This window comes from Equus caballus, chromosome 10 (genome assembly GCF_041296265.1).
Source record: "Equus caballus isolate H_3958 breed thoroughbred chromosome 10, TB-T2T, whole genome shotgun sequence".
NCBI classification, from domain to species: Eukaryota; Metazoa; Chordata; class Mammalia; order Perissodactyla; family Equidae; genus Equus; species Equus caballus.
This window is the reverse complement of record NC_091693.1, coordinates 57634726-57661958: the sequence shown is the minus strand read 5'-3', so window position 1 is coordinate 57661958 and position 27233 is coordinate 57634726. Positions and strand designations below refer to the sequence as shown.

The following is a 27233-nucleotide window of genomic DNA, read 5'->3' as shown; positions in this document are numbered from 1 at the left end:
AGATGTCCTATAGGTACCCTGCCCAGCATCCTAGGGCAAGTAATCCCAGGGAGACATAGCCACTTCTTTCTGCCTCCCTGACCAAGGTCCACTCATAACCTCTGCTGATAGGGTCTCCACATCCCACTGGATGATTTTGGAGTGGAGCCTGGCAGGTTGTCTGTGCTTCAGGCTAATTTCTGTGCTATATTCCAACACAAGATGACCTGTCACGGGGCCAGCCCCATGGCTGAGTCATTACATTCCCACGGTCTGTTTCAGAGGCCCAGGGTTTCGCCTGTTCAGATCCTGGGCATGGACCTGGCACCGCTCATCAAGTCATGCTGAGGTGACATCCCACCCAGCACAACCAGAAGGTCCTACAAATAGAATAACGACTATGCACTAGGGAGCTTTGGGGAGGAGGAGGAGAGGGTGAAAGAGAGGGAGGAGAAAGAGAAAAAAGAAGATTGGCACCAGATGTTAGCTTAGGCGCTAATCTTAAAAAAAAAGAAAACAAAAAATGACCTGTCAGGGAGAATTCAGGAGCCCAGGTCTTTGAAGGTAGGCCACTTCGTGTCCCCTCTGTCTTTTAGTCTTACTCTGGCAACAGGAGATATGTTGTGGGTTTTGCCTGAAAGCAAACACCAAATGAGATGCAGAATCCATTTTCTTTTTTCAGAATCACCCCAAATTCAGAATTTGAGGAGAAATTCTCTTGAGTACTTCCCCGTTCAGCCATCAGCCCTACCTCCCCAACTATAAAGCTCCCTTGAAGAAGGGGCAACACAAGTTGTTCTTACCTTCCTTCTCAAACTGCGTCCCCAGTATTTTTCTGCCCCCCTGCAGTTCTCTCACGCCAACGTGACAGCCCGGGTGCTGTGAATGATACTTGAGAGTGTGTTCTTCCTTGAGCTTAGAATTTAAAGAATTCTAAGTTTTCATCTGTTTTTTTTTTCTTCTAACTATGAACTGTCTACGCAGTAATCTATACTCTTTCTGTTTAAAAATCAGATGGGAGAAGGTCCTGTTGGCAGTCTAGAACAACAGAACAGGGCATCTTTAGTTAATTATTTATATCATCTTTGCGAGTAAGCAGTACTAAGAAAAATTCAGAGAATGAGAAATTCAGAAAAAAATTAAGAAATATAATGAGCAGCTTGACTTGTTAATGGGTTGTTCCTAAATAAAAATCAACAAGAATCTGTATTTTGCAAGTTTCCTAGGTGAGTCCCTTGACCAGCCAGGTTTGGGACAACCCTCCTGTTGATATTGTTCTCCTTGCTAGCAGAGCAATAAGAGATGGAACAATGAGATGTACACTAAAGATTTCAGAGCGTTTGTGAACATCTGGCATTTGGGTGGCTGCCTGCTCAGAGCAAGAGAAGCAGAAAGGAAAAGATGCCTAGAGAATGCTCGGATAAGAGATGATGAAGACAGCTGCTGTGGGAACTGCTTGACAGTTCTTTGGAAGCCTGGCTATGCTTACTGCAACCGGGCTGTGGGACGGTCTCTGAGATCTTTATGATAAGCCCACTTTCCTCATTTTCCTCTAGTTGAATGCGTATCTGAGCCTTAATCTCCCCTCCCCAAAGGAAGGAAAGTTGGTCCTCAGGAGGGGAGTGAAGAGAATCTTAGATTTTACAGTGGTTTGTGGTCCTCCAAAACTCAACTCTGCTCAACAAAGTCTTATTCTTTAGTATTTAGTTCCTCTCATTAGGGAGAAATTTAATTTAACAAACTTTAATTAATTGAAATGATTTAATTTAAGTTCATTGATTAAGATAAGATTTTCTCTTTAGGGAAATGGTAGAGAAAAGAAAGGTTGAGAAACCTGACTGAGGCATATACACTTTTCCCCAAATGCTTCCAAACAAAACAAAACAAAAACAAAAAACCACAAAACACGAAAAAGAAAAGCAAAGAGATTCTTTCTCTCAAAGATTCTGTCATCATATCCATAAAAGTGAATAGTAAATTCTGTGAACCCAGTCCATTCTTAGAGCAGCAGGAAGTAATCCACATTCTTATCATCCTGTCAGAGAAAGAGAACTTAGAACAGTCTTATGTCCAATAATCAATGAGACATCTTGCATAGATGCTACCCAAACATTGATCTCCACTTCTCTGTTTTACACTTAATATATCAGAAGATAAGTAAGCTGATACGACAAGAAATAAAATTTGGCCCTAGAAATAATAAGCCTATCACACAACTGTTTTATAGCTCTTTTTAAAAATTTTTTTAGTTAGGAAAATAATATTCTTACTCTCAACACTGATAAAGCTTTAGAAAAGCAGCCTTATTTCTCCTTGTGTTATCATCATTTTCCATGTCACTCTCCTCTGAAATCTGAAAAAATTATCTGCAGGAGTTTGGAAATTCTGTTAATATGTTGTGTTGCTTTAAGCTAATATAGACTTTTATAAACCCAAACCAAATATAAGCTACCTATAAAAGAAGACAAAAGAAAACTCATACAGTTGGAAAACTCTCTTCTGCATGTGGCAATACTACCGACAAGAATCATTTGAATTGGAAAATAAACCAGGTAATGAAAGCCATTCTTCTGCCTCATTAAAAATCTCCACCACTTGAAGGCATATTGGCCCTACCTACTTCTACATAATCTTAATCATTTGATTGTTGTATCATTAAAACTGTTACCCTCTTATTCATTTCAATAGCTGCAGAAACCTCTTTGATGATATAAATGAGACTCCACTTGGATCCTCGCACATATCTGGGTAATTTTAATTCTAAAGTATAGTGTGGCCTCTTAGTTAATTGGTTAAGAGGCTCTTTTCCCTTGCACTCATCTTTTTAAAAATTACCTTGAGATCTGGAAGCAGTATAAGTGATCTTTCAAGCTGCCTTGTTCACTCCTCTTGAAATAAACTATAAATGTTTACCTAAAAGAAACCTGGACCATGGGATATTTTGAAGTTTGCAGGAGAAACAGTAGGAGCACTAGTAGAGGATAGATTTTTCAATTCATTGGCTCATCCCATTTATCCAAAATAAAAATATCTGACTAACTTCTCTTTAAACCTTTCCCTTTGTCATAGCGTAAAGTCTGAGTCCTATGTGTATTCATCTGTATTAGGTAGCATAAACGTCACAGATATTTATTTATAAATCAATAGGAAATGTTTCCAAGAGACCAAAAAAAAAAAAAAAAAAAAGGAAAGTGTGACTCGATAATAGAAGAAATAAGAATATTGAATATTTAGGGTCTTTCTCTAATATTATAGATCAGCAGTTGCAATTATTATTGATCACCTATGCCATGGGTAGGCATTGTGTTTGTTCATAATAAGATTCCTTTCTCAACAATAACACAAGATAATGATGGAGATCCTAACCCATACTCATCTGACTGATAAGGGTCTCTTTCAGATGCAAGTAACAGAAAATCCCAAAGTGTGAGGAGGATTTATTGGCTCCTGTAAAGCCCAGGTGTGGAACTGGATTTCAGGTACAGTGTTTATAGAAGAAAGTTTGTCTTTGACTCTCGGCTATGCTCTACTCTCTTCTGTGAGTTGGCCTCTTTTTCAGGCTCTACTCTGTGGCAAGACTAGGGAAAAGATTTTGAACAATGGCTGCCTGAACCTATAGGAGTTGTTCCCTGATCCTCCTTGACCTACCTTGGTCCCAAGCAATGTGACTTAGCACTATGCCTGTTCAGACTGGTGGTACTTTCCAGTCCTGCTTAGCTGGGATCCTAGACTATTTCTTATTGACTAACTTATCTTACTGTTTTCTAGACATCAATGTAATGTGCTGTGAACACCAAACATAGGGTTGTTTCAATCTTTAAGGATCCATGGTTCTTGATCTTGGCTGCATAATCGAATACCTAGGGAGCATTTAAAAAATACCATTACCCAGGGCACACCCCCGAACAAATAAATTAGAACATCTAGGAATGGGACCCAAGCCCCGGTATATTTAAAAGCTCCTCGATAATTCTAATATATAGTCTGAGTTGGTGGTGTGTTGGTAAATGTTTAACAACCAGGTCTCTGGAAGGGAGGGGTGGGAAGGAAGAAGCCTTGATTTGTAGTGTTTCTGATTTCCATAGTGTAAATACCCCCACCATGGCCAATTCAAGCTACAAACATGACACCACAGAATTTGGAGATGTGAAGAGACATGCACAACTGGGTCTGGTGAGCTGGTGTGACCCATCTTTACCACACAATACATAGGTTTGGTAGAATCATAGGTTTGGATTAGTAGCTACTTCTCTGCAGCACTTAACACTGTTGACTGATCCTTCTTCCCCAAAAAGCTGTCTCCCCTTGATTTCTGTGACTCATTTTCCTAGTTCTCCTCCTATCTCCTGGATGCTCTTTCTACAATCCCCTTTTCAGAACTACCTTCTTTTAACCAAGCTTTACATGTTGGAGCTCCACAATACTTGCTCTATTCTCCTTATATGAAGTTCTCTTTTATCCTTAAGGTCTGATTCCTGTCCTTGCTTCAACTATTATCTGTATAATTAATGATTCTGAATATTATTCCTTCAACAATGACCTCTCTCCTGGGCAGACTCCAATGTCCAACTGCCTTCGTCTTATCTCCACATGTATGTCTCCCAAAGACCTCAAATTCAACATTATAAAAATGGTACCCATGGCTTTCCCTTCATTCTCCTAAACCCCTTGCCCTCTGGTGTTCTATAGCTCAGTGAATGGCACCACCATTCACACTATTGGACAAGCCTGAATCCAGGGAGTGACTATTGACACCTGCTCACCCTCAGATCAAACATCCTGTGGATCTTTACTTCCTGAAATTGCTCTTGAAGTCATCCACTTCTGCCCATGATCAGTGCGGAAATAAACTCTAGAGGAGAGAGATGCTCTCTTCCCAGAGAGCTGTGTTTGAACTGAGACTTGAAGGGTGAGGAAGAAATTGCAGAAGAAGGGGAAGAATGTATGCTGGGCAGAGAAAGCAGCATATTTACCTTAATCCTGACAGAGTCATAGATGCCATTTGACATCTCTACCTGCCTGTCTACTGGGCATCTCAAGTTTAATACGACTAAAACAGAGACTTGATTCTGCTCACCTCTCTGTATTTTGAATTATTCTTCCCTATCTCAGGAAATGACCCAACTATCCATTCACTAGTTGCTAAATGCAAACAGCTAGGAATCATCATTTTTTCCCTCGCACATCCAGCTCCTCAGCAAGTTTTATATGCTCTACCTAAAAATATGGCCTGAATCTGTCTTCTTTTCACTATCTCTTTTCGCTACTACCCTTGTCCAGCAATCTGAGTATCCTGCTTGAATCATAGAAATACCCTCCTAAGCAGCCTTCCTAAAATCTTTTTTCAACACAGCCAAATGATTTTTATAAAAATAATCAGATCAAAGTTCTCCCCTGCTTAAAGTCTTCCAATTGCTTCCCGTGACACTTAGAATAAATTCTGATTCCTGGCCCTGGCCCGTAAGTCTCAACAGGACCTGTGCCCTGGCCACGTTTCTCACTGCATTCAGTGTCAAGGTCACTCCAATCTGCACTGTCACTGCCTTTCTTTCTGGTTTACAAACACACGAAGCTCTCTTCCCCCTCAACATTTCCCCCCGTCCCAAGTCTTAGGAACCTTCTTACTTGCTGTTCCTTTTCTGGAATGATCTGACACCAAATCTTCATGACTTCAAGAAGGCTTCCCAGTTGAAATACACTTAATCAGCCACCAGCCCACCCACCGTCTTACAGGCCATCATATCTATTCCATTTCCTTTATAGCACCTCTCATTATCTGAAAACATATTCATTTATCTGTTTACTCCCCACCCCATACTAGAATATATTCCCCCCTCCACCCATGATAAGAGTTGCCATGAGTGCAGGGATCTTGTTTGTCTTATTCATGTCTATTTTCCCAGCATGTAGAATTATGCCTAGAACATAGTAAGTGCTCAGTAAATACTTACTATCGACAAATACTTACCGTTGAAAATGTTTTCAAAGACTAGACAACAATAAAGGAATTATTTACTCTATGTATGTCTTATTCAAATGACTTATGGAACATCAGGTAATCAATCATCTCCCTTCTTTATTTTGTTCTTTACTCCGTAAAATACAAAAAAATAATATTTTCTATATATTTGCCAATGTAAAGAGTTTAAAACGTCTGAGAACACAAAGTATTTTTGTAGCACAAATATCTGGTAAATAAATATGCCACAGGGACATCAACTATTAAAGCATGATTGTCTACACCTCCTCTCCACCAGCTTCTCAGGAGCCCAAGTCTTGGCCTGATCATGTAAATCGGAGCAAGGAGCAAGGAGGAAATTGAAGAGAAAGGAAGGTTAATGGGATTCATATTGCAGAGGGAGAGGATTACTCATTGAAGAGAAAAAAAGAAGGCCAGAAAAAGAAGGTGAAAAGCAGAATTTGAGCTAGAAAGATTGTTCTGGGCGAGATGGAGGGCGGATTTTAGAGAGCTGGGCATAAAGAAAGAGCTTTAGGATGAGCTCTGGCACAGGGAGCTGTGCGTGGGCAGGCTGGGGTAGGGCTGTGGAGAGGGAAAGAGGATTTCAAAAAGATTCGCTGTGGTTGATGAGTCCTCTTTTGGCATTTCCAAGAGATGACAGTAAAGACTTAATTTGTTTTTCAATTAATTTTTTGGCTGCCAGTTTGTTTTCTTTACTGCAAACCCATTGCCCCTTTCTGGGGCTGGCCTTGGGGAGAGAGCAAGCAGGCCCGGCTTTGTGAAGGCTACAAAGGGAAATGAAAGTGTCCTCAGCCAGCCCCTGACCATCTTCCACATTATACTTCCCATAGACTTAAATGGGAAATTGTGTCTCAAATGCAGCAACTTGCATGCTGGGAGAATGGGAAGACAGAGACAAAGAAAAGTAAATGAAGTTCTCCAATGTGGAAGGCACAGGGCTAGGAGCTTGGGGAAGTTTATTAACTTGGCTAAGACTATACAGCTGAGCCAGGATTTTACTGGGCTCTATCTGGCTCCAGAAAAGCCTTATGACACAGTGCCTTCCAGCAGCTGATGAAGTGAAAACCTTGGTCTTGGCACTGGCAAGCTGGGTGATAGATCTGGCTGCGGCTCTTACCAGCCATGCAACTTTGGGAACAACATAGAACCACGCCCTCACTTCTAAAATGAAGTGTTGCAACCAGGTCAGTGGCTTCCAGACACCAGTCCGGGAGCCAGCGTCAGTCTGAGAGGACGTTTTTGTTGGTCAGTGGCAAATTAAAAAAAAAAAAAAAGATAATGTTACATCAACATAATCATATATTTGTTACTGGAAGATAGCTAAGTGGCTTTTCTTGGAAATGGCTGTTCTATTTTTTCTTGTAAAAATAACTTTTATGATATCATGGTGATATAGATAGTAGTTACTTTTGAGGGAAAAAAATTGTCTTGGCTTATCAATATTAAAAGTTTGCAACTCTTTCTTGGCCCACCAACATCTGTGAATTCATTGAATTAGATTATTTCTAATGTTCCTCTAGCTTTGAAAATTTCTATGAGGGAGGAGATTTGCAAACTCAAATGCTTGAAAGGTCTGGTCAAGTAGTTAAATACTGAATCAGGCTGGTGTAGGACAGCAGGTACAAGCCGTTTATAACAATGCAACTGTAATATTTACTGTTGCACTGCCTTTTAAAAAACATTGCCTGATGGCCTAGTGGTTAAAGTTTCTTGTGCTCCACTTTGGTGGCCCAGGTTTGGTTCCCAGGTGTGGAACTATGCCACTTATCTGTGAGTAGCTGTGCTGTGGTGGCGGCTCACATAGAAGAACCAGAAAAACTTACAACTACACACAACTATGTACTGGGGCTTTAGGGGTAAAAAGGAAGAAAAAAGGAGGAAGATTGGCAACAGATGTTAGCTTAGGGCAAATCTTCCCCTGCAAAAAAACAAAAGAAACAAAAACATTGCTTATCTCAAAGAGCCAAATAAAGGTGTCTGTGGCTGGTATGTGACTGCTGGCCACCACTTTGCAAGCCCTGCTCAGGTAATTTCTAACAGTTTTCTTGCAGTCCTAATAGTCTGAGTTTCTGTTTTGCATCCCCCACCAAAATATTTAAGCACAGAATTATTTTTACAATTTCATTCATTAGCTAGCATGGCAGTGAAACTATAATATGTTGTGGCCTACAAGTGCTTCACATCATTGTGGAGATTGTTTGACAACAAGAGCATGTCTTTTTATGCTATTCTATGCAGGCTTTTCACTTGGGTAAAAATGTGGAGTCAGGGCCTGTTCAGAGTGTTTGAAAAAACATGCTGAACTTATGTATTGACGACGTCACAGCATATGATCGAACAGAACTACTACGGCTCATTCTTTACACTTTTATTTTATTGTTTCTTCATGAATATGTTAACAGCATTCCCACAAAATTAATAAAATAAACAGTTGGGCTATCGTCTGTATTATAAAATCTCAAATGCAAGAATTGAAGCTTCTCCAACAATTTTGTAATTTCAGGAATAGCAATGCAGGCTTTTCAACATTTTCCAAAAGTTCCAGTTTTGTGGATTTTCAACTTTATGAACCATTGGAAAGTATCCTTTTCTATAATGTTACTTTAATCCATCTTCCTTTCTCAGGGGGAAAGGAAAGAATCAGCTACAAAAGAAATTATCTCCTGGAGGTATGTAGAATGAGAAGACACACCATCAATCTCCCTAAATCTTTGTTTTGATACATGACTGAAGATGGGGCCGCAGTGGAGAGCTTGCAGACGTGATAAGCATCCAGACCCTTTGGTGTTGGTTCCCACAAAAGTCCAATAAGGAAAAAAAATAAAAGCATGATGGGTTTGAGCATGATTTGAAGTAACACTGAGAATTGAGAACAGGAAACTCTGTGAGATAAACGACCCCGAGTCTCTTGTTTAGAGGTGAGGCCCTCCTTGGATAGGGTACCATTGGAGACCCGACAGGGGGCTACAGGCAGAGCGAGTATGAGGGTACATGTCTCCCTAGCATGTTATCACTTTTTCTACTACTCCAGATTAATTACTAAACAGTAGTTGTCTTTAACTATTTTTTGAAAGTCTCATCCTCTAGTCTTTAGTCTCCATTGTGATAAGATTATCCTTAAAATTGCATCTTCAGTTGTATGTCCTTTGATCCATTTTTTAAATTTGAGCTTCTAAGAGAAGCCCTCTGCAGCCATGTCCATCTCCCCCTCCGTCCCTGTGCATCGATACATTTGCAGTAGGATCCATTGATTTATGGATATTTGGGGATTCTCTGTTCTGAACCAACTTTCCATTTGAAGTCTTGAGACATGGGGATCCTTCCTGATTTTCTCTGACCTTTCAGAAGCCAAGTGTACTGACACCTGAGGTCACATTTTCCGAAGTGAGGGCCACATAAAAACAAAGTTCCATGGGATAATTCCACAAGCTTCTGTTATTGCAGGAGGTGAGTAGAAAAACGATTCCAGGCTCAAATACATCTAAGAAACACTGACCCAAATAATTTCAGACACTTTTTCTTGAGTAACTTCTCAGAACGTGAATTTCCAAGAGGTTGATATAGTAGGGCTTCTGGTACCTATTTTACTTTGGGATCCTTTTTTATTCTAGGAATTTCCTGAGGGAAATTCTAGTCTTATGACAATGATAGTCAAATACTACTGCACAGAAAATAACCTGGAGAGCTTAACAAATATTAACGAATACTCTAGGCCTCATCTTCACAGTGAGTGATTCAATCGTTCTAGGAAACTCAGAAAACCGCATTTCAAAAAGCATCCTAGAGCAGTGCTTCTCAAACTTTAACTTGAATTACTTAGGATTTGGTTAAAATGCAGATTCTGATTCCATAGGCAGGCGCAGGGGTTCTAGATTCTGCATTTCCAATATTCCTCAGGGGAAGCTGTTGCTACTGGTCTGAAGCCCACACTTGGAACAGCAAGACCTCAATGATTCTAATCATCCTGTGTTCTCCACTTCTGTTATTATCACAGTTGTCACTGTCTTCCGAGGTTTCTCTCACTTTCCATTCATGAACCCGTGTTGCCTTATTGGTCATAGTTAAGTTCAGAGTCATAATTTCCTTCATTGCTTATTCTACCATCTGAGAGGTAGAATAGTTAGCAAATATGTCAAGATTTATTAGATGCTATTGTTCTAACCTAACACGATGTCCAGAGACTAGCAGTCTTCATAATTCACTATTCTATCACTGTGCTGTGCCAGGCTTTCCATCTGACTCAGATACCACCATCAGGCCTCCAGTCTTACTGAGCATATCTGCTACTTCCTTTTTTGCTATTCTTGTCATACGTCTGACTTCTACATATGTTATAAAGCCCAGAGACATTATTAATGTTTTTGCTTGCAACAGTAAATTGTTTATTGAAGACATTAAGAAAAGAAAAAAATAATATTTTACATGTGCTCACGTGTTTACTATTTATGGTGCTCTTATTTCTGTTGTGTAGATTCATATTTCCATGGGGTATCATTTCCTTTCGCCCAGAAGAACTTTCTTCAGCATTTTTTGTAGTGTGGATCTGCTGCTGTAGAATTCTCTTGGCTTTCATTTATCTGAAAATATCTTTATTTCACCTTCATTTCTTCCCTTTTCTTCTTTTTCTTTTGATATAATTATAGATTCACAGGAAGTTCCAAAATATATATACAAAGCATTCCTGTGAACCCTGCCCCAAAATTCATCTTCATTTTTGAATGTTATGTATATGGATGCATCTGGAACTTGAAGTTCACATATGTTAGTCCATTTGATATCCTAGAAGTGACTGGGGCTCTGCTTATTTTTAAATCTTTTTCTTTTTCGGACTCCCTTTGAATAATTTTTATTAACCTTGCTTCAAGATCACGGGTTTTTTCTTCTGCAGTGTCTAATCTGCTGTTAAGCCTACCCAAAGATTTTTTTTTTTAGATTTCAGATATTGCATTTTTCATTTTGAGTGTTTTAAAAATAGTTTTATTATTCTTCTGCAATAACTCTTAAATTTCTCCATTATACCCATCTTTTCCTGTAAATTCCTTAGTACATTTATAAAAGTTTTTTTAAAAAGTCTTCTCTAATTCGAATATCTGTTTTTATTGAACGTATTTCCCTTTTAATATAGTTCATGTTTTCCTATTTATCCTCAAGTCTCATGAGTTTGTACTGCACTCTGAACATGGTGCGGAATAAATAGCGGGAACCAAGGAGAAGTTTTTTGTTTGGTTTTGTGATTTCCCAACACATTCAAACCCTTTCCTCCATCTGATGGTTAGGCTGAGGCCAGTTAATTCAGATTTCTCCTGGAGTGGAGGTGAGCTGGAGCCAGGCTGTGGCTGTAATAGATAGATATCACCTGGGATTGGCCCAACCCCCAAACTCCTGTGCCACCATGTGGTTTAGAGCTTGTCAGTATGTAAGCAGGGAGGGAGGTGAGCTGTGGTTTCAGATCTTTTGGTTGACTGTTGGATTTATCTCTGGCAGGGCCCAAGAATCCAAAGGCAAGACCATGGGATCTCTCTCTGATTTCCAGGCCCACCTTCACTGAATTTCTTTGCACGGTTCAGGGTAGGGCTAGGTAGGGATGGGAAGAAAAGACTTGTCAAGCAGTTTGCATTTGCGTCTTTTCCAGATTCTAAGCCATTTTGCCAGCTCAGACTGTCAGAATGTCCCTGCAAAGTCTCTTCATCTATGATGAGTCTGTGACAATTTCCCCCTCTATCCTCCACGGATGAAGCATCTGCCTCTGGAGATGGAAGCTTCTACCCTTCTCATCTCACTATGAAGCGTTCATTTCTCTCTGACATTCAGTCCATCAGGGCTTCCTTGCATCCTCTATTCTTTGCCAGTCCCATTGACAAGTGTAATTCTTAATTTTTCCAGGTTTTATTGTTGTTGTTGTTGTTGTTACAGTGGGAACAAAGGTCTTTGCTTTCTTCTTCAGCCTAACCATTTTAAATAATCACAAAACAAGCAAATACTTCCCACTTTTTATTTGAAATAGGTAAACCCAGAGCATATTTAATTAAGTAAAGAATTATTACTTGTAACCTTTTTGAATAAACTCCTGTGACTATGCACGGATGATGGGTACCATCTGATTTTTCTTGATTCCCAGCTGACAGCTGAAGTCCTTGAGGCCTATGAAATCCTCTCTGGCTACACTGAGAGTCTGGGGCCATTGTTGATTTTGTGTGTGCTGGATGGTGCTCCAGCTGAGATAATTTTTGTTAATACCCTCTTAACACCTTTCCAAGGAAAGAATTCCCTCGAGTATTTTCCTCCTTTATCATTCTTCCTTTGCTTTTTCTATATAACCAAAGGAAAAAGAGAAATTATACTTGAGATAGGATCTCACCCCAACTCCACCTCCTGTGACTATCAAAAGCCTTTAATTTCTTCTTGACTTTTGGAGAAAAAGGTAAACATCTCTCTCCTCTTAAGTTTCCCAGCTGGAAATGACTACCATTAACATCATTAAAATTCATTTATAATTGCTTTCATGGCAGATCTTTAGCAATAATTCAGGTAGCCTTAAATTCAAAACTTCCGGGGTTGTTTTCTGAAAGAATTTGTAACTCTTTTAAAGTATACATTGAATGAAATTTAAACCTACTTTTTAAAAGTTAATTTAAAATGGGCTTATGACATTGCTCTTTGAATTATATTCATCATTGTTGTCTTACATTTAAATTGACTATTTATGTTAATATCATTCAATTTATACATAATAGGAAAAAGATTTAAAATGGAAATCAAGGGATATATATTAGTGACTGTCGCTGTAAAGAGCAAACTCGGGGCCGGCCTGGTGGTGCAGCAGTTAAGTTTGCAGTTCAGTGGCAACGGGGTTCACCAGTTTGGATCCCAGGTGCGGACATGGCACCGCTTGGCATAGCCATGCTGTGGTAAGTGCCTTACATATAAAGTAGAGGAAGATGGGCACGAATGTTAGCTCAAGGTCAGTCTTCCTCAGCAAAAAGAGGAAGATTGGCAGCAGTTAGCTCAGGGCTAATCTTCCTCAAAAGAAAAAAAAACAGCAAACTCTGCAAGATCACTATGACCGTGAGGAGATTAGGGCCCCTCTTCCTTTCCTTCTAGCTTGAATCCCCTTCTGATTGTTGAACAATACTTGCAATCATCGCCTCATATGTTTTTCTACAGTCTACGTCTCGTTGTGGGCCAAGGAGAAGGCAAAAAAGGAGAAGGACCAAGACAAGGGAACAAAGGTTTTGTGGCTTCTTAGTACTTGGAGTCAGGGAATAATTAGCATGATTCTCACTCTCTCTTTTGTTTTCTCCTCCATACTTTCTCCTTCCAAATCTTTTTTTCTCATGTATCTTTCATACTCATCGCCTTCTAAGAAATAGTCACACATTTACGTAAGAACAATGAGATGGTGAACATCACCTCATTTCTTCTCTCAGCTTATCTCTTTGACATTCACTTCAACCCCTGTCACTCTTACAACTGAACCATCCAGCTTATGACAGTTCTAAAAGGAATTTGAGTTACTAAAAATGTAGCCGCAGACTCCAGTTTCCAAGCAGACTACCAAATGTATGATAAGCTCTGTGAGTGTTTAGTATATTCCAGGCTAGGACATTAGTTGTATACAAGGTTGTAAGGATTACCACACAAATCAAGAAATTTCTCTCCAAAACAATTAATTATGTATACTTTGATTACATGTACTTTATATGGCTTTCTTCATTGACAAGGTCATTCTTTTTGTCTGCTATGAGTTTGCCATATATTGAGGCAAGATTCTGGTAGGGCAAGGAGTAACTAATAGTTATTCTCTATTAGCACTAGTGGATATGACCCCTGTATGTCAAGCATTGCATGGCGTGATTAGTAATAACTAATTAGTATAACTAATAGTTTTTAGTAAAACTGTTAGAAGAAACCAGAAAAACAGTGACTTAAACAAATTAGAAATTTATTTCTCTCACACCTAAAAGAGGTCTGGAAGCTAGTTAGCTGAGCCCAGGTCTGGAAGGTCCGTGGTGGTTATTAAACAGCTTTCTGTTCTGCTATCCGAGGGCATGACTTCCAAATGCAAGATTTCCTCACAGGCCAAGAGGACTGGTGAGACCTCAGCCACTATGTATTGAAAATAAGAAAAAGAAAGAATAGAAGAGATATTCATGCCAGCTGAGTCAACTTCCATTAAGCTTCCACAGAACACTTCCAGTTACTCCCTATTGGCCAGAATGGAGGTATATGCCCACAGCTAGCAGCCAAGAAGGTTGGGAAATATAGTTTTCTATCTGGTCATAATGCTGTCTTATGTCACTAAGGGGGGAGAGCATGGAGAGTGGGGAAAAACTAGCAATCTCTGCCAAATCCACCCAAGCCTAAAAATAGAAGATGGTCATTTGGATCATTTGGGACATCAGTTGAAATTATGCAACATTTGAAACATATAAAAATATGCAACATCTATGTAACTCCACCTTCCACTTTAAAATGTCTGAAGACAGAAGAAACTATCAGGGAATGCCCAGAGAAGTGTCAACAGGAAGTGAGGAACATAGAAAGCATATTTTTTGAGTAATAGTGACTTTTAGCTCCTATCAAGTACATAAAAAGCTCTAGCCCAAAAGGAGAATTAGACTTGTTCTATGAGAATCAGAAGCAGCTTTTATTTGAATTGAGCCTGTCCAACAATGGAAAAGTTTGTCTTGGGATGTACAAAATTTCCCATCACCAGAAAAATTCAAAAAGAAACTGAGCTTCTAGAAATTTTCTTCAAAGGAATAACTGGAGAAGTTTGAAAAGATATGTGATCATAATTCCACTGTTTTAAATATCAGGAATATGGAATAACATATTTACTTAACAATAAAGGGTCAGTTAAATAACTTATGGTAAATCCACACACTGCAGGCTTTAAAGTGACTACAAAAATATTTATTGACGGAGAAAGAGGTTCATGGTATATTGTAGACTGAACAATGAGTTATGGAACAAACCTTGTAGTATGATTTTATATGTGTCTATAAATAGATAGCATTGAACCAGAGGTTAATCTAGATAGTGAGATTGTGGGGACACTTTTTTCTTCTTTAAGAACAGATATCTATATCTATACATGGACTGGATAAATATTTGGCAATGAATATGGATAGTAATAGCTAATGTATTTAAGGAGAATAAAAGCTAGTTAATCATTAGTCAGGCACAAGGCAGAAGAGATTGAGTAGAAGGTTAGGCTGGCTGACCTTTATAGTTTCTTCCAACTCTAAGATTAGATGACATCAAAATCCTTGTTTATGACTCAAGTGCATGGGATGGTTGCCAGAATGAGTAATCCACATACCCACAGATAATCAAGGAGAGATCCTGTGGGTGTTGCTGGTGGAGCACAGGAGGGCTCAGTACCTGATTTCTGAGCCCATTACAGCCTATGATCTTGGTTGTATGCCTTTCCGCATTTTCTTTTTTTCACCCTAAATTCTTCAACACAGTGAATTCTTTAACAACTGACAGCTGTTGTTTTCTAAGAAAACAATCTACCTTTATTTGTGCATTGTTCGCTTTCTTCCTTCAAAAGCTACAACCCTGCACCTAAAAACATACTGGCTGGAAACTGACATCTTAAAACAGCTCCTTAGCCATGGCTGAAGGGAGCCTGGCAGGAGAGATGGCTATCTAAAACCCTGTTGCTTTGCAAGGGTCAAAAGAACACTAAACAGCCCAAAAACCTGAAAAACTTCTGGAGGATGGACCAAAAGGGTAATTTTGGAAAACTTAATACTATCTTTAGAAAATTTAGTAGTTTGTGATGATAAACAATGTACTACTTGTTTCCTTCTTAAAATCGTGAATGAGTGAATATGCCCATCCTCATGCACCCTGAAGTCCTTTCCTGAGGAGTGTTGATGTGTTTCTGCAGTCAGTTCATCCATACTTTTCTGACCCAGTTCTGCTTTTGACACGTGAACAAAATTACTCACTGGACTTACACCTATATACATATGTAGTTACGGAAAAGATTCATGCTAATTCCGCCTCAGCATCTCATCCACAATCTTGGCTACTAAATCAGATTCTTGATAGCAAATAAGACTGTGCTGTGAATCAACACACATGCACAAAATAGTTAAAACTGGTAAATATCTAAGAAAATATAGGAAATGGCTAATGAGAATATTTTAGCAAGGATTTTTTTTTTAAATGTAAGCTTACTAGCGTAAGTTACTCGTAAGTCAAAACATACATATCACATGGGACTATTTTGAGATGGGGACAGTTGTTATATTATTGAGGAATTTTAATGAATAGTGAGTCCATTTGTTATTTATTTTCTTCCAAATGTTAATAAACAGCTCCAGTTATAATTGCTGATTTTCTATATTTATGGAAAACTGGCATTTCATAAATATCAAATTGTGATATCATCTACTTGTATGCTGGTTTTCTATGAATACATAACTTAGTAATTACCTCCAGAAGTGTGAGTTAATTTTTTTGTGTGGATAAATCGAGAAGGAGAATGACAAATCTGTTAAAATGGTAGAATCTTATACATCCTTTTCATTGTCCTTTATAAAAATTTATCTAAATGATGTCATGGAACAGCAGAGAAAAATCTAGGATACAAGATTTTCTATTAAAGCCACCAAGATGTTCATCAAAACTAAATCAACATGCAGACATTTGACAAGGACAGTACATAGAGTTTTCTCAAAAGACCAAAAGGTTAGGAAGACTTTCTAGGTCCCAAATAATCAATGTTTAAAGGAAAACAATTGTACAGAGGTTATATGAATTCAAACTTGTATAGGATTTCTTCTTAAAAGGCAGTTTTAGCTTATTTTTATTCCAAGGAAAAGAAATTCTCACTTGATATGTTTACTATTATAATGTATTCTCTTGGATAGTATTGGCAGAAACTCTCCATTAATATTTATCTTTAGAACTTTGCTCCATTTCATGGCTCAGTAGAGAATTAATATTTAGCAAATGTGTGATTAGCCTTTTTTTGTCTTATGGCTCAAATTCACCCAAGTCCTTCGTATGTGGATTTATTTTTATTATGAGTTTTATAATGAGTATGGGTTTTACTTCATATTGAGGTAAGATTCTTTGCTATGGGCTGCAAGCTTTCTTTCGAAGTTAAGTCACATCAGAATGGAATGTTTTAGTAGCTAAGAGGAAAAGAGGAGTCTTTGGCTAGAAGAAAACTGATTTCCTATTTATAGGTTTGATGTCCTAAAATACACAAGACTGGCAAATACTGAAATAATAACTGTAAATCATGATAATACATTTAAAAAGGCTTAAAAGAAACTAGACCCTAATTCAAGCAGTATCAAAATTTTCTATAATAGGTAGACCATTTGTCTCATCAGATCACAATTTTAAAGCGGTCTTTAAATCCAATTGGACATTGACATCTGTGCTACAAATGAGAGGGACCGCCTATGGTAAATAAATTCTGTCTGTTAATTGAGAGACCACTAATCTGACAAAAATCCTGCAGTCACGAATCCAGGAAGCAACTTCAAGGTCAAGGTCTCCCTTAATCAGAGAAATGTGTCCTTCTTGCAAATAGTTCATGAGTAACCTGGATGAAGCCTATTTACAATCCAGGTAATGATGACAATATTACCTCCCATAAGCATCTTAATCATGAGGTGGGAGCGCAAACGTGTTTAATAACTTCCTCAGGTTTGAGCCCCACCCAAACAGCTGCCCAGGCTAATCTAGTCACAATCAGAGAATGTCATGCTTTTTCTTATTAGGGAATTAAAAATAGTTATTTGTGAGTTTAAATAAAATCATATATGACCCCAGTGAAACTTGGAATGCTACAGAAGATAAGGTCTTTGAGTCCAGTTTCCTGTGGCAAGAAACTGATCAAAACATTGACTGTGGCTTTGGGCTTCAGAGATTTTAAAAACAAGTCAATTGAGTGGTTTCCTGAGATATAGATATGAACATAAGGTGAACATTGATCATGCCTCTGAGGACCCCTGCATAATACTTTATCATCTCCGTGTTTTCAGTAACAATCAAGCTCAAGTTCTAGAATGTATATAGAACACAACTGAGGCACACCTTTGATGCTCAAAGTGTGTTTGTGCTCAAGACAGGTATAAAATTTTCCTTAAGTGGGTTCCTGAATCCTAACCCATGTGTTGTCACAACAGAGATTTCTTCTCTTTTCTGGTGGTTTCCATTTGCTTAAAATCTTTTAAGTTGCAACTGGCCTTTTAAATTCCTTTTTTGTTTTAGAACTCCTATCTTTTATTTTCTCCATATTTTGGCTTTGATTTTGTTTATGGTATTTTTTGGAGCTTCAGAATTACATAAAATGGTTATCGACAAACTTGTTCATTATTGGCAGAGGTGGCTTCTCCACCTGGAAACTCCACAAGAAGTCCAAACTCCTAAAAATTCATAGAAACTATTCATCATAATTTTACAGGAATTCTCCTTCTATAGACAAAAATTATAGCAAATGCTTTTCCATAGTATGTAAAATGATCCAATAATTATTTTAATCATCCTACTTCTGTGGGCATCTCCATGATTCCACACAAGTGGGCTTGGTTTGTTAAAAATAATCACGGCCTCTAATAAACATATTCTTTGTTGACCATCGTCTTCACGGCCAATAAATAACTGACGCGGATAACTGCCTCACCTAGCCCTCTGGGCACTCCGTAGGGGCCACTTTTTCAGGCTTCACTTTTACTAAAATATTGATTCCCTAGTTGGCATTCTGATGTGAATCCACAAAACTTCTTGAAGGTAATGATGCTGGTTTTTTAATCCTGAAAATTCATGAGGCTGCACGTAAGTGAGATATCAACTTTTGAACCTATATTCATATATGGATTTTTAGCTCAGCTTGCCCTTAAAACTGAATATCACTAGATAACCCAGAGTATTGACTGCATCTAAATGACAAGTTTTCAGGAAGAGATATAAGGCTCATTTCTCTTCATGGACTGTGAATCGATACGGGGACCAGGAGTATGCAGGACCCCGAATAACAATAACAATAATAATAGCTACTAACACTTATCAAGGACTCATTATAGATTAGCTCTTAATCCTCAAATAACCATTATTATTCTCAATTTAGAGATGAGAAAATATTACTCGTGGAGGTAAAGAATCTTGTCCAGGTCTAAAGAACTAGTCAGGGGCAGACCTAGCATCTAAACCCAGGCCCTTAACTCCTCTGTCTTCTTAACAGCTAACCCTGTCTGTGACATGGGTTCTGTCTGGTCTAGAGGCTCTCAAACAGCAACTCACCCACTTAACTAAAGGAGCTTTTAGTCTGTGTCCTTCATGCCCATACAGGAGTCTAGGCTGAGCTTTGTTACAGGAAGTGGAGTCAGCAGACCCTTCTCTTTGGGTCAGGAGGAGGGTTGAGAGTTATTGAGTTGCACTTTCAAAAACCAAAACAGGACAGTGGGGTTTCCAGCTGCCATCTCAGTTTGGCCAGGATATTAGTAATTGTAGTGTGAGGCTCTATTTTATGAACTAAGATTTCTGAAATTCTATAATTTTCCATGTTTCTTGTTTTTAGCATTTCCTGTTTTCCCATGCTGATTGGTAGTAAAATCCTTAAAATTAAGAGGGCCTGTGTATTGTTATTTGGAGGCACCAGGAAACTAGGGCTCTGGGGAGGCAGGATTCTGTTCCTCAACTTCTCTTCTCTTCCTACAAAGAGAATAATCCCAGAGGATAGTGTGGGTGATGGGCAGCTTACAAGAAAAAAGAGGTTGTATATGAAAAGATTAAAAAACATAGTATTGATTGAAAAAAGCAAGATGCAGAATGATACATACAGAATGATCCCATTTATTCAAATATAAATCTATAAAATAGCACTAGAGAGTATTTATGGATTCATTTATATATGGAAGGAACAAAAGATGGAATGGAAAGATATACAACAGTCTCATGATAGAGAGTGCTTCTGGGAGGTGGAAAGGGGACTTCTGGTTGCAATATTGAATTTTTTGTCACAGAAGAAGATGTGATACATGTTATTTTGGGTGTGGAATATGATGTTATATTTTTTGAACTTTTCCATAATTTAAAAAATTTTCAAAGTAAACTAACTTTTAAAAATAAAAAGAAACAAAAATAGAGGAAAAGAAGAACAAAGTCACTGGAAACTTCGAAAGAAAAGATAGAATATGGAGCACGAATCTGGGTTTGACAATTTGTCCTGCTGTTCTCCGGAGCTGACTCTAACCTAGGCTTAAATAACTATGAAAATTCCTAGGCGTGTGTTATATGATTTTAGAGGTTAAAAATGTAGGACTTTTGTTTGCGTGAGGGGGTAGTTTTTGATGAGGAAGGATATTTTTTGGAGGAGGGGCTGGGTCCCATGCACACACAACATTACTAACATTCCAAGTCTTCACTCTTGAAGTAGAAAAGTCAAAAACGCTAGTCTGATCAATGTTTGACTTTAATATATGAACTTTCTTGTTTCCTTTGATTCTTTACAGCCCTTTTTCCTTCCCTAAATGATAATGAACGTGTACCCCAAGGGCTCACTGTGTGGTGTAGGATAGTAAGTTCCCTGAGAGCAAGTGGATTCAATGAATCTCGTGAATTGCCCCGAGTTTCTTTTGCTTCAGTGGATTTATACAATTCCTACTCTGTTTCTATATTCATGCAAAATGCTTTGCCCTTTCATTTAAATCCCGATGAAAGAGCCAGCGGAATCTGAGGAAAGGTCAGGCTGGAAAAATCAGATATGGCAGCGGAGAACTGTGTGATCAAACAAACTGTACAGAATACTGCATTTTCATACTAGGGCCTAATTTGGTAGCATGTGGCAGAAAGTAAAGGGATTTTCTCTTTTATCTTTTTTTCAGCATCTCCTAAAAATATACAACAAATACTTCCCCCAAACCAAGTAAACAAACAAACAAAAACAAAAAATCCCAACATCTGATGAATGCAATGGGAGAATGTTCCCTAATCCTCAACATGTTATATATACAGAGGCCTGCCCAGGAGGAAGAAGCCATCTTGGGTATAAACTAGGATTTTCATTCTAAATATAATAATCCAAGTGAGATGGCCTTAAAAACTTTCAGAGCACCGCAAGAACCAGCAGGCAACCTTTTCTAGCTTTTTGATGTCAATGGCACCAACAAAGGTAAGGCAGAGAATCCAGTGGTAATTTGACTCTCAAAGGAATATAAAGAGAGCTTTGTACTGGCTTCCTCCTGCTTCCTTCCAAGCTGGTCATTTTCACATCTAGGTTGAGCCAGTGTCCCCCAAGGGGCCAAACTAGGCCAGAGTGTTACAACCGAGAACCAGCAGCGCCCCTCGCTAATCTTCTCTCTGGAGTGACTCTCTAGTGAGGGGCCTAAAGCAGGGCTCGGCAAAATATTTCCTGTAGGCCAAATCAACCCACCTTCTGTCTTTGTGTTTGGCCCACCACCAAGTTAAGAATGGGTTTCTACATTTTTAACTGGTTGAAAAAAGAATCGAAATATTTTTGTGACATGTAAACATTATACAAAATTCAAATTTTAGTGACCATAAATAGTCTTATTGAAACTCAGCCAGGTCCGTTCCCATTACATATGATCTCTGACTGCTTTCACCCTACAATGGGGGAGGTGAGTGTAGTTGTGATAGGGACTTGATGTGGCCTGCAAAGCCAAAAATATTTCCTATATGGCCCTTTACAGAAAACAGCTTGCAGATTTATGCCCTAGAACACTATTTGCCAGCCCTGGAAAGGCTTTGAAAAAATTACAGCCAATTAGACTGCCATCTTGAGAACCATCTAGTTTGCTTTGGTACTGTAGGTACAGCCCTGGTTGGAATGCTCCAGAAACTCTCAAGCAGCATACTGTTCTTACTTAGGGAGATACTCATGCTTATTAAAGCTACTTTCTTAAATATACTCTCCCTTCCCAAAACAGGGCTGCTGTGGAAGGCTGTGAGAGTATGTATGGCACAACTTCAGAGTACAGCATTCATGCAGACCATGATGTGAATGGCGCCCCCTTGAGTTGTGCACTACAATGGCTTTCCTCCTAAAATTTGTGAGAAGAAATACGTATAAATTAGGAGTAGGGCAGTGAGTGAATGTGTTAGTTTGGGTCTTCAGAAAAGCAGATACCAAGACATACTTAGATGTGCACCAGATTTAGTGGGGAAAACACCTGTGCAGCACAAAGTTGGGAGGGAGCAGGAGTTGGCGGGGAGACCTTCAGGTTGAGATGAAGGCCTGACACCTGTAATGGAGAAAGGGAAGGAAAGAGGATTGGAAGGGAAGGGCCTCAGACTGCAGTGCAGCTAAGAAGTCTTGACCAGGCTGATGGGGAGCCCCAGAGCAAAGGTTTCCTGTTAGGGGAGTCCCTAACTTATAAGGCCCCAGACTTATTTGCCCTGCTGTGCTCCATTATCAGCTGAGAGCAGCCCAGGAAGAAAATAACCTTGGCACAAACACCACAGTGGATCCAAATGGATCCAAAGTGTTGCAGCTGGACACTGTCACACTCCTCAGGGGAGGTTCTCTCTTGAAGGGAGATCTTGCAGCACAATCCATGGCTGCCACCATGATTGTGAATGAGAGGAGTGTGTCTACGTGAATTGGAGAGGGGAGAGTTGATTGTAGGATAGAGACGTGAAGACAATGTTTGGAGTTACCCTGGTTCTGTTACTCTGCAAGTAGTTTACGTCATCTGCAGTTACAATATAGTGCCTTCCTACTCTAACACTGAAGAAGATCTACCAGCTATAGTCATTGCTAATCAGGAGATATTGATCAGGTCAGCCATACTTCCCATAAAATCCCTAATTATACTAATATTGTTCCTCATTTTCCAAAGGCAATCCTTGATTTCCAAGGTAGATGTCTTTCCCCACAACTCCTGAGGTCTCTTCAAGGCAATCAAGAGGTACCTCCCTTTGTTGGGTCAAGGATGCCTGACCCTGACACCGTCCACATCACACCATACTTTGGAGAGTGTTACTGCTTTCTTAAAGCACAGGCATTTCTATAATAGGATTTTAGCCTTATACAATCTTGATAGAAAAATGGCAGGCATTATTTTACTCATTCTACGAATGAAAACTCTAAGGCTCAAAGATGAAATAATTTTTCCAGAGTCAGAACTCAGGTATTTGACTCCTGGTCTTTTGCTCTTCTCCTGGGATCAAGCAGCCACCTGTTGAAATAAGCCCCTCATCAGGCGATGAAGGCAATGTGTGAAGGTTTGTGCTGAACTATGGTGTCTAATTAGAAAGAGATCCCAATGGAATGCTCTCTGCCTCTCTGAGGAAATCTCATTATATTGATCTTCAAAGTGACCCCAAACTGTAGCAATATGTGTATCACTTAAGAGTTACAAAGATAGAATTCCAAGAAAAGTATTCAGATCACCGAAGAGCAAATATGGTGCCAAAGTATGCCCCCACTCCTAGAAATTTATCCTTCGAAAGAGAAAATAGAGAAAAATATATAATGAAATGGGATGACTGAATAACCATTTAAGGAAAAAATAAAGCTGACTCCTTAAGCAAAATGTATTTTAAAGGGAGGAGAGATTTACGTGTGAAAAATAAAACCATAAAATACCAGATTAAAATATAGGAGAGTAATTTTACAGCCTGGGTGAAGGGGGTTCTGTCTGTGCGTGACAAGTAGCCCAGAAGCAAATACTGAAGCGTAAGATTCTTCGTCAGACCAGTATTTCTCTGATTCCCTGGTCACCAGATAATCTGATCACGATTCATCTTTCCACAGAGCAATAGTAGTAGATACTCATTCAGCATTTACTTATCAGTGTGACGAACATTTTACATGAATTTCTTCATTTAATTCTCACAGCAGCCTCAAGGAAAACACCCTATTACTGTGCCAACTGCATCTCTTTGGACACTATAGCAGAGAGAGTTTAATTGATGGGGATCACGCAGCCAATGAGCGGCAGATAAGATGCGAAGGCCAGGTCCACCTGAGGCCAGGTCTCCTGCTCTTCTCCACCATTTGGATTTTCCTACGGGAAAATGTGCTGAAGAGTTGGGCTGAATTCCGGATCCACTGTGAAGCTGGGCTCCTCATGGCAAATTAATGGACTGGCATTTCCTTTATCATCTTCTCTAACTCAACGTGAGCTCAACTCTTAAACCCAATCAACACTGGGTGCACAGACCAAGATAAAGTCCTGAGGCACAAGACTCAGGATGGTGAGAACAGTTGAAGGAAATGACTGTGGCCCAGAGTGGCTATCTTGCCTCTCCTGCTGACAACCATATGCCCTCTTTTCTGTAATTTCACTGTAGATTAGTACTTCTAAAAGGGCAAAACACATGATAGATAAAACATAACGTAGATAGCAGAGGATAAGGATGCCAATCTGATGTGTAACAGCTCTTTTCGTGGAGTAAATTTCTGTCTTCAGAGGGGGCAGGGCATAATATCAACTAAATGGTCCCCAAGCTTACTGTAACATGGCATTGCACAGAGCGCATGTATAAAATTGGTTATTTACATAGAATACAATTAACATGAGATTAAGCTTGAAGTTTGGTGAGCTTCCAAAGAATCAAGTGAAAGGCAGACTTGGTGTACCCTAAAATCACCTCTTTTGGGTGATTTCACAGCATTGACTTAAGTCAATTGAGAGCTTTAGGTGACACACTATATTCTGACAATTTACTACACATAGTATCATGGTTGTTTGTCACAGCTCTCTGAAATCAATAAATAGCACTGGCAAATTTTCCTGGCAGGGGAATTGTTTTCAGTAAATTCTAGAAGGGCAGCTGCTGAGTGGCAAGGAGAAAGCCAGAACCACAGTGCTGCCATTGACCTTAGCAAAGGGTCGATTTCCAAGCCCTGATCCTGACCACAAAGAATAATTGCTGCACAGTGAATTGATTAATTTGGTGGGAGAAAGGGTGATTTTGAAATAAATAGCTAGGAAGTTCCTAAGATGTCTTAAACAAAACAAGTGTACCTTTATTTTACTACATATGCAACAATTGGGATTCCTGGTTAGTGAGTCTGTGACAAACACGGTTTGTGCTCCCCTGAAGTTTTTCTAGAACATCTGACTTTCTGAAAGAGAAGTCTTCATGCCCCGTCTTCTTCAATAGCCATTCACTTTCTAATCATTTAAAATCTGGCTTCTGCCCACTGTTCTAGTCAGTATTCTGTTATCTTGCCACTGTCATATTCTGCATCCCTTTTTTCTGCTGTTATCCTTGACCTCTCAGCTGCATTTAATAATACTTAACAGTCCGTTTTTGAGTGTCTTTTGCCTCAGGCTTCATGATGTGATACCATACCATTTCTATCTCTCAGTTACCCCTCAGTCTCCCTCACTAATTTTTTACACTTCAGATCTCCTAAATGTGGCTGTCCACCCAGCAGATCTATACTTGGTCCTCTTCTTTTCTCTCTTACACATTTTGCCTCTTGCACCTCATTGTCTCCTGTGGCTGTAATTCATACCAGTGAATGTCTCTCTGGTCTGGGTCTCTAGCCTCCAAAAGTCCTGCCACCCTCTTTAGCACCAACAACCTGGCAGACACCTTCACCAGGACAGTCCACTCTGCTCTGTTATTGGTTTCCCATCTTAGTTTAACTTCCTACCTCCCATGTTAAATGTCTTATTAGTTTATCAACATAACAGCATTTTTATCATTATTCTTTTCCCCAGTCACCTTCCCTATACTATACTTCCCCATGGTGTTTTACTAGTGGTACTGCTTAAGCCTGTTCTGTCAGTTCGCATGCTGTGGCGACTGTGTGTTGCTGTGATGCTGAAATCTCTTCCACTGGGATTTCAAACACCAGCCAGGTCACCCATGGTGGACAGGTTTCAGTGGAGCTTCCAGACTAAGACAGACTAGGAAGAAGGACCTGGCCACTCACTTCCTAAAAATTGCTCATGAAAACCCCATGATTAGCAGTGGTTCATTGTCTGATATGGCGCTGGAAGGTGAGAGGATGGTGTAAAACACTGGGCAGGGTTCCTCTCTGCTGTACACAGGGTCGCTAGGACTCAGAATGGACTTGACAGCACTAACAGCAAACTGCTTCAGCAACTTGTGGTAAAATCAGAGTAACAAATGCCTTGTTTGCCTTTTCAAGTATCATGTGAGCAGATGAAATAGCCAAATAAATGTGGAAACAGCTATATAAAGCCTGGGGGCTGTCAGTTTGCATCCTCTGATTAAATCAAGGGAGTTTTTCTTTATTTTACTTTAATATTTTATTTTATTTTACTGTGCAGGTACTTGGCCAACCCTAATCTGATCTTTGGGCCTAACACCATCCTCTACAAAGTCTCCCCCGTACCAAGGAAGATCCAGAAGTTATGATTGAGATGTATGTTCCCAGGGCCTGGATATTTTAAGTCATCTTCCTTATTTGAAGACTCCTTCATCGGCTCTTCCCATACATAGCTTTTCTGTCAGTTCTTTTTAGTCCTTACGTCATTTGCTTTATTTCTAGTTATCAAATGCCTCTGGAAAGACTCAATCAAAATACTGAGGAGAAGGTAGGCTTGGAGGGGGATTGGTTATCAATGGTAATGACAAAGTGAGAATTGCTCCTTTTTAGCCTGGAGTGGGGCAAGTTTGGGCCAGAGCAGGGGTCTGCCACTGCCCAGAACCCCAGAGGAGGAGCAAAGAGTCTAGACTCTACAGAGAAGATCCTGTGTGCTGGGGAAAGCAGAGGCTGACCAGCTTCAGACATGGCTGCGAGGGCGCTTTCTGCTTCGCGTCTTTCGTGTATCTCAAAATAGCCCTGGATGTAGTTATCAGAAAGGAAGTTTGGGGAAACATGGGGGTTTAGATTAGGTAAATTACCATGGAAATAGTATATTTCCTTAAAATGAAGAAAGAAGAAATGCTGTTAATTAAACTAAGATATCTCATACACTTTATGACACAAATTTCAGAGATGTTCAATTGTTCAGAAAAGGTAAGTCTAAGAATCGATGAAATATGGTAAAAGCATTCCATCAAGCAAGGAAAAAAAAGACTACACTAAAGAGAAAAAAATTTTTTAAACTCCCTGCCACTTCAGGTGGGCAGCGAAGATGAAACAGTCCTGGAGAAAATCTATAATTCATGAAAGGTTCTTTGGTTGACACTGTGAGATTAGAATCCTTTCTTTGCCTGTGATTTTTTTAGGCAACTTCTAATCTTAAAACATAAGATACATTTTTTTCATAGGGAGCACAAAAATGGAATTATATCAAAATACACCTATGTTTTTTGGTTTTTGAAGGAATTTAGATTTTTTAAAAAATTA

General features: G+C 39.3%; 1 long non-coding RNA gene across 1 annotated transcript in view; it reads left to right on the top strand.

Moving 5' to 3' along the window:
- The window catches only part of LOC138915803 (uncharacterized), a 36450-nt gene that overhangs the window by 4680 nt on the left and 4537 nt on the right, over nucleotides 1-27233 (top strand). The window contains exon 2 of the long non-coding RNA XR_011422107.1: nucleotides 26209-26475. This is a non-coding gene — a long non-coding RNA (uncharacterized lncRNA). The remainder of the gene's footprint in view (nucleotides 1-26208; nucleotides 26476-27233) is intronic.